The following is an 8,934-nucleotide window of genomic DNA, read 5'->3' as shown; positions in this document are numbered from 1 at the left end:
CAGGGCAGGAGACTGAGCAGACAGGTGCGAAATTGACCCGGTTCAGGTTATAAATCCACTGCTAACATTAGTAAGGCTGTGTGACTAATTTAGGGATGGGAAAACCTGGATCCCATTTCTGGCTTAGCTACTGATTGCTATTGCAGTGGTAGCTACTGCACAGTTTCTATAAATTTTGGATGAGTGAAAGCATTTGTCCAGTCTGGTTGCCTTACTTATAAAGGGATCCTGACAAATTCTGGAGCCGTCAGAGGAGAGAGCACAGTGAAGAAGGGATGGGAAGCCGGGGCCCTGGAGACAGGGTGGAAGGCACTGGAATGCTCTTGAGGGCGGAATTTGACAGCCATCACCAGATACCTTCAGGGACTGTCAAGTGTGAGAAGGTACAGATACCATACTCTCCCTAGGGTGGAACCAGAAGTGGAGCCCTGCCTCTCCACCAACCCACTCTTCACCCAGCAGGGTTAACAGCGCTTTCTACGGACGAGGCAATTCCCAGAGCTGAGCGTACAGAAGGGAATAAGGGTCTGTTCCAGTCCTTAGCGATCTTGTTTTTCAGTGAGGGGTTCAAATAAAACAACTGGCAATGAAGCCAATTATTATTATTGGGAGCCAGGAAGGCATAGAGAACACGTGGGGGCAAGAAACCCCGGGTGGGCTTCGGAGAGAGCGTCAGAGGGAGATGACGGCTGCCCTGAGCCAAAAGGCTGGGCAGGACGACCTCGAAAAGGTGGGATAGGGAAGACCCACGTGGGCAGAGGCCCCGGGGCACAGGAAGAGGGACCCTAATTCAGAGGTGCCACGGCTGGAGGGAGGAGAGGGGAGGCGAGAGCTGGTGTGCTGGCTCCCTATGTGGCTCCAAAGCTTCCAGATTGAAAACCCTACAGATAACCGAGCCCAGCCAAGGTCCTTGTAATTCCTGCCTCCGCTCCCTCCAGGGCCCCTCCCAGGGGCAGTCCTGGATGCCGTCGCTCTGAGCCCGTCACATGATGCCTCGTGCAGGTAGGGGTCCGCAGTGTCCCGATCTCTGCGCTCTAGTGGCTCCCCTGGCACCTCAAGGTGGGGCTTGATGATTCTTTGCCTCCCTCATTCCTGGCTAGGGCCCAAGGACTCCCCTCATTCCACCTCTGAACATGGGTGTCAGTTTTATTCAGAGGACCTGACCTGCCTGGGAGGGGTGCCCAATCTTCCTTCCACCCCGTAGCTCTCCCTCCCCAGCTCTCTAGTTTACCTAAGAGACCTGGCCTGGAAGTGCCCCACCCACCATCTTCCTCTGCTACCACCATCTCCCCAAAGCCTCCACCCTCCACCTCTTTCCTCCATGCCTCCAGTCCCGTGTGAATTCGGTCTTCCCTGGGGCTGAGGGTGCGGTGGTGGTGGTGGAAATGTGAGAATTCATAGAACCCGCCCTACATTCTCCTCTTCTCTCTCTGCCTTCACCCTTGTTCTATATTTTGAGAAACCAGAAAAGAATATGTTACTGGATCTAAAAGAAATAGTCCAAGGATAATGTGATGCTGAATTGGAAGGGCCCCTTTCGATATATAAAGCCATGAGCTTTGCAAAGTAACTTGCCCAAGATCTTTTCACGGAGTAAGGACGGAGCCACCACTGGTACCCAAGTCTCTAAGCACCTGGTCCCATGGGTTGTTAACCCGGTTTCAGAGGAGAAAGCAGCACCCTAGCTCTCCCTTGGACTTTCTGGGAGAGCATGTGAGACTGTGACAGTGAATGGCTGTGGGCTTATTGGCCAGACTAAGTCCATCTCCCATCCCCTAGTGAAGTATTGTCTTTGCTCTTAGAAGCTAAATATGTACATTTGAACCCACACATCACACATAGGGGAAGTCCTTTTTACCTCTGGTGTTTTTCGGAGCAGTTGTGCTGTCCTCGGTGATGCCCTTGGATGCTGAGAACCTGCGTCAGTGCTGTGACAAGGCTGGCAGGTTAGGAGGTCCTTGGCCACCCCCAAAATACATCACACTGACAACCTCAGATGTGAACAGTTGTTGGGTAGAGAAGGCAGAAGCCTACTTGGCCAGAGGGTGACCTCGCTAATGAGAACTGAACTATAATGCAAGGGACTTCCTGTCTCAAGACGTCTAGAATGGGGGCTTGCCTGGGGAAGGGCAGTGGGTCTATGCTCACACGTGCTCTCCCCACACCCTTTGTCTTTCAGCTGCAGGCATTGATCTTACACTTGGTTTTCTGGGATCAGGAAATGTCTCACAATCTTCCTCTGCTACCAACGTCTCCCGAAAGCCTCCACCCTCCACCTCTTGTCTCCTCCGCCCCTCCAGCCCCTTCCTCTTGGGTTACCCTGCGGGCAGTCAAGCCCTGCCACTAGTATAAGAGTCTGAGACCTACGCTGGTCATGAGAAATTAGTCAAAATGGAATACAATTCTATAAAAAGAAGTGCTTTCATCCCCAGAAGGGATGCCACCAGAAACAACTTCACAAAAGAAGAGTCATTTGAGCTGAATCTTGAAGTAGAATTTGCGGAAGATACAAAAAGTATTCCAGCATAAGGGCATTCCAGGCCAGTGAAAAGAAGATATGAAAGCTTGTGGTAGCTCCTTGAAATATTAGAATCAGTGCAACCAAAGCAGAGAAGGTGTGATAAGGTGATGGGGTTAAGCCCTGACAATAAGTCAGGACCAGATTGAGGAGCGTGTTAAGTCAAAGGTCAGAAATGGGGAACTGGGGCTGAAGGAATGGAGATCCAGTCAAGGATTTTAAACATGAAGCTCACATGAACCTTTGAGTCTTGAGAAGATCCCATGAGTGATGGTGGTGAGCCAGGATTCCTTGGGGGACCCTGGTGGGGAGTCATTTGAAAAGGCTACTACATAGTCCAAGTGGAAGATGACTGACTACACAGTGCAAGTTGAGAAGCCCAGAGAAGTCCAGGGATTGTCCTTGGTTCACACACCTAATGGCAGAACCTGGAATTAATCCTTCCTAACGCCAAAAGCAGTTGACAAGTCTGCCATCCATCTAAAGATTGCTTTCACGCCTCCCCACAGATTCTGTTTTATAGATGAGGCACAGCGGAGGGCCTGAGAAGTCAGTCTCCATTCAGTTGGCAAATTGAAACAAGAATCTGAAGCACCAGAACGGGGGCCAAGTAAAGAAGAATCTGTTCAGCAAGCATTTGCAGAGCACCTACTGCATGCCCTGGACTCTGCCTCCAGGAGCTCACAGTCTGGAAGAGAAAAGAAACTCAAAATGGATTAAAGATCTAAATGTAAGACCAGAAACTATAAAACTCCTAGAGGAGAACATAGGCAAAACACTCTCCGACATAAATCACAGCAGGATCCTCTATGATCCACCCCCCAGAATTCTGGAAATAAAAGCAAAAATAAACAAATGGGATCTAATTAAAATTAAAAGCTTCTGCACAACAAAGGAAAATATAAGCAAGGTGAAAAGACAGCCTTCTGAATGGGAGAAAATAATAGCAAATGAAGCAACTGACAAACAACTAATCTCAAAAATATACAAGCAACTTATGCAGCTCAATTCCAGAAAAATAAACAACCCAATCAAAAAATGGGCCAAAGAACTAAATAGACATTTCTCCAAAGAAGACATGAGGATGGCTAACAAACACATGAAAAGATGCTCAACATCACTCATTATCAGAGAAATGCAAATCAAGACCACAATGAAGTACCATTTCACACCAGTCAGAATGGCTGTGATCCAAAAGTCTGCAAGCAATAAATGCTGGAGAGGGTGTGGAGAAAAGGGAACCCTCTTACACTGTTGGTGGGAATGCAAACTAGTACAGCCACTATGGAGAACAGTGTGGAGATTCCTTAAAAAATTGCAAATAGAACTGCCTTATGACCCAGCAATCCCCCTGCTGGGCATACACACCGAGGAAACCAGAATTGAAAGAGACACATGTACCCCAATGTTCATCACAGCACTGTTTATAATAACCAGGACATGGAAACAACCTAGATGTCCATCAGCAGATGAATGGATAAGAAAGCTGTGGTACATATACACAATGGAGTATTACTCAGCCATTAAAAAAATACATTTGAATCAGTTCTAATGAGGTGGATGAAACTGGAACCTATTATACAGAGTGAAGTAAGCCAGAAAGAAAAACATCAATACAGTATACTAACGCATATACATGGAATTTAGAAAGATGGCAATGATGACCCTGTATGCGAGACAGCAAAAGAGACACAGATGTGTAGAGTGGACTTTTGGACTCTGTGGGAGATGGAGAGGGTGGGATGATTTGGGAGAATGGCATTGAAACATGTATACTATCATGTAAGAAAGGAATCGCCAGTCTATGTCTGATGCAGGATACAGGATGCTTGGGGCTGGTGCACAGGGATGACCCAGAGAGATGTTATGGGGAGGGAGGTGGGAGGGGGGTTCATATTTGGGATCGCATGTACACCCGTGGTGGATTCATGTCAATGTATGGCAAAACCAATACAGTATTGTAAAGTAAAATAAAGTAAGAATAAAAATTTAAAAAAAAAAAGAAGAAGAAGAAAAACTCCCAACAAGGCAGACAGACAGGTGCTAGGATGGAAGGATGGGCAAACGTTCACTGCAACCAAGAGGAGAGTGCAATTTCAGCTGAATTAGTGCCATACCGTGCGGAAACCAGGACAGGAGCCTGAATGATGGAATTAGGATTGGAGGAGGAAAAGACGTCTATGGAAGAGATTCAGTACTACAGCAGGGCCTGGCCTGGAGCCCAGATCTTCCTGTTTCTTCTGGTTCCTAGCCCTCTAAGGACACTTGTGCTGGGCCCAAGCATCAGACTGACACGGGAGCCAGGAGAGCTCAGGGAACCTGAGGAGGAGTGTCCCTGGGTCCTTCGCTCAGCACCAGCCTGGCCACCTGCCTGAGGGTGGGGCCAGGGCCAGGGAGGGCTAGGGGCTGTGGAGATGGCACTATGGGAAGAGCCACTTCTGCCCAGGTTGCTGAGAGATTTTGAGGCCCAATCAGGCTGTGACAGTCTAGGGAGACCCTCGTCCCTGTTTTCCTGCCTGAGAATGTCTTCCTGCCCATCTCTGGCCAGAGTGGGTTAAGAAAGCCTCTGTGTCTGACTCACTCTGGCTGAAGCATAAGATCAGAGAGCTGGATCCCTGTTGGCACTCACACATTTAACTACCGTGGGCTGGGCATATACAACAGACATGCTAATACCTGCTTCATGGAAGAATGGTGACTACCACGTGAGCCTGCAGACTATAGGTAAAAGCAACATTATGAAAATGTCTGTTCATTTTCAGTAAAGGAATCAACAAAATGAAAATAATCTATGGAATGGGAGAAAATATTCACCATTTATCTGATAAGAGATTACCATCCAAAATATGTAAGGAACTCAATGAACTTAAGAGCAAAGGAGCAACCTGATGAAAAAACGGGCAAGGGACCTGAGTAGACATATTTCCAAGGAACAAATACAAATGGCCCACAGGTACATGAAAAGGTGTTCAACATTAGTAATCAGCAGGGAAATGCAAATCAAAACCACAATGAAATAGCATTTCACACCTATGAGGATGGCTATTCTCATTAAGACAAGAGATAAATATTGGTGAGGTTGCGGCGAAAAGGGAACCCTTGTGCACTGTTGGTGGAAATGTAAATTGCTACAGCTACTATGGAAACCACTATGAGGGTTCCTCAAACAATTAAAAATAGAACTACCATATGATCCAGAAACCCCACGTCTGGTATCTATATCTGAAGAGAATGAAATCAGTGTGTTAAAGGGCTCTCTGCATTCTCATGTTCTTCGCAGTATTATTCACAATACCCAACTATGGAAACAACTGAAAGGGTCCACTGATGGTTGAATGGAAAAAGAACATTTCACACGCACACACACACACATGCACACACACACAGGAATATTATTTCACCATAAAATCTGTCATTGCAACATATGTGGGTCAACCTGGAGGACATTATACTAAGTGAAATAAGCCAGACACAGAAAGATAAATGCTGTATGTTTCATTTACCTGTGGAGTTGAAAACATCTATTTCTGCTTCTTTACGCTAAAGCCTTTGACTGTGTAGAGCACAACAAACTATGGAAAATTCCTGAAGAGATGGGAATACCAGACCACCTAACCTGCCTCCTGAGAAACCGGTATGCAAGTCAAGAAGCAACAGTTAGAACCAGACATGGAACAACAGACTGGTTCAAAATTGGGAAAGGAGTACATCAAGGCTGTATATCGTTACCCTGCTTATTTAACTTATATGCAGAGTCAGTTCAGTTCAGTCACTCAGTCGTGTCCAACTCTTTGGGACCCCATGAACCGCAGCATGCCAGGCCTCTCTGTCCATCACCAACTCCCGGACTCCACCCAAACCCATGTCCATCAGTTCGGTGATGCCGATGAGATCCAATCATCTCATCCTCTGTTGTACCTTTCTCCTTCTGCCGTCAATCTTTCCCAGCATCAGGGTCTTTTCCAATGAGTCAGCTCTTCACATCAGGTGGCCAAAGTATTGGAGTTTCAGCTTCAGCAGCATCAGTCCCTCCAATGAACACCCAGGACTGATCTCCTTTAGGATGGACTGGTTGGAACTCCTTGCAGTCCAAGGGACTCTCAGGAGTCTTCTCCAACACCACAGTTCAAAAGCATCAATTCTTCCACGCTCAGCCTTCTTCACAGTCCAACTCTCACATCCATACATGACCACTGGAAAAACCATAGCCGTGACTAGACGGATCTTTGTTGGCAAAGTAATGTCTCTGCTTTTGAATATGCTATATAGGTTGGTCATAACTTTCCTTCCAAGGAGTAAGAGTCTTTTAATTTCATGGCTGCAATCACCATCTGCAGTGATTTTGGAGCCCAGAAAAATAAAGTCTGACACTGTTTCCACTGTTTCCCCATCTATTTCCCATGAAGTGATGGGACAAGATGCCTTGTTCTTAGTTTTCTGAATGTTGAGCTTTTTCGCTCTCCTCTTTCACTTTCATCAAGAGGCTCTTTAGATTCTTCACTTTTTGCCATAAGGGTGGTGTCATCTGCATATCTGAGGTTACTGATATTTCTCCTGGCAATCTTGATTCCAGCTTGTGCTTCATCCAGCCCAGCGTTTCTCATGATATACTCTGTGTATAAGTTAAATAAGCAGGGTGACAATATACAGCCTTGACGTACCCCTTTTCCTATTTGGAACCAGTCTGTTGTTCCATGTCCAGTTCTAACTGTTGCTTCCTGACCTGCATACAGGTTTCTCAAGAGGCAGATCAGGTGGTCTGGTATTCCCATCTCTTTCAGAATTTTCCACAGTTTCTTGTGATCCACACAGTCAAAGGCTTTGGCATAGTCAATAAAGCAGAAATAGATGTTTTTCTGGAACTCTCTTGCTTTTTCTGTGATCCAGCGGATGTTGGCAATTTGATCTCTGGTTCCTCTGCCTTTTCTAAAACCAGCTTGAACATCAGGGAGTTCATGGTTCACGTATTGCTGAAGCCTGGCTTGGAGAATTTTGAGCATTACTTTACTAGCGTGTGAGATGAGTGCAATTGTGCGGTAGTTTGAGCATTCTTTGGCATTGCCTTTCTTTGGGATTGGAATGAAAACTGACCTTTTCCAGTCCTGTGGCCACTGCTGACTTTTCCAAATTTGCTGGCATATTGAGTGCAGCACTTTCACAGCATCATCGTTCAGGATTTGAAGTAGCTCAACAGGAATTCCATCACCTCCACTAGCTTTGTTCGTAGTGATGCTTCCTAAGGCCCACTTAACTTCACATTCCAGGATATCTGGCTCTAGGTGAATGATCACACCATCATGATTATCTGGGTTGTGAAGATCTTTTTTGTACAGTTCTTCTGTGTATTCTTGCCACCTCTTCTTAATATCTTCTGCTTCTGTTAGGTCCATACTATTTCTGTCCTTTATTGAGCCCATCTTTGCGTGAAATGTTCCCTTGGTATCTCTAATTTTCTTGAAGAGATCTCTAGTCTTTCCCATTCTATTGTTTTCCTCTATTTCTTTGCATTGATCACTGAGGAAGGCTTTCTTATCTCTCCTTGCTATTCTTTGGAATTCTGCATTCAAATGGGTATATCTTTCCTTTTCTCCTTTGCTTTTTGCTTCCCTTCTTTTCACAGCTATTTGTAAGGCCTCCTCAGACAGCCATTTTGCTGTTTTGCATTTCTTTTTCTTGGGGATGGTCTTGATTCCTGTCTCCTGTACAATGTTACGAGCCTCCATCCATAGTTCATCAGGCACTCTGTCTATCAGATCTAGGCTCTTAAATCTATTTCTCACTTCCGCTATAGTCATAAGGGATTTGATTTAGGTCATACCTGAATGGTCTAGTTTTCTCCACTTTCTTCAATTTCAGTCTGAATTTGGTAATAAGGAGTTTATGATCTAAGCCACAGTCAGCTCCCAGTCTTGTTTTTGCTGACTGTATAGAGCCTCTCCATCTTTGGCTGCATAGAATATAATCAGTCTGATCTTGGTGTCAACCTTCTGGTGATGTCCATGTATAGAGTCGTCTCTTGTGTTGTTGGAAGAGGGTGTTTGCTATGACCAGTTCATTCTCTTGGCAGAACTCTATCAGCCTTTGCCATGCTTCATTCTGTACTCCAAGGCCAAAATTGCCTGTTACTCCGGGTGTTTCTTGACTTCCTACTTTTGCGTTCCAGTCCTCTGTAATGAAAAGGACATCTTTTTTGGATGTTAGTTCTAGAAGGTCTTGTAGGTCTTCATAGAACTGTTCAACTTCAGCTTCTTCAGTGTTACTGGTTGGGGCATAGACTTAGATTACCGTGATATTGAATGGTTTGCCTTGGAAATGAACAGAGATCATTCTGTCATTTTTGAGATTGCATCCAAGTACTGCATTTCGGACTCTCTTGTTGACTATGATGGCTACTCCATTTCTTTTAAGGGATTCCT

Source organism: Oryx dammah, unplaced genomic scaffold (genome assembly GCF_014754425.2).
Source record: "Oryx dammah isolate SB20612 unplaced genomic scaffold, SCBI_Odam_1.1 HiC_scaffold_26, whole genome shotgun sequence".
Lineage (NCBI taxonomy): Eukaryota > Metazoa > Chordata > Mammalia > Artiodactyla > Bovidae > Oryx > Oryx dammah.
This window is presented reverse-complemented; position numbering follows the sequence as displayed.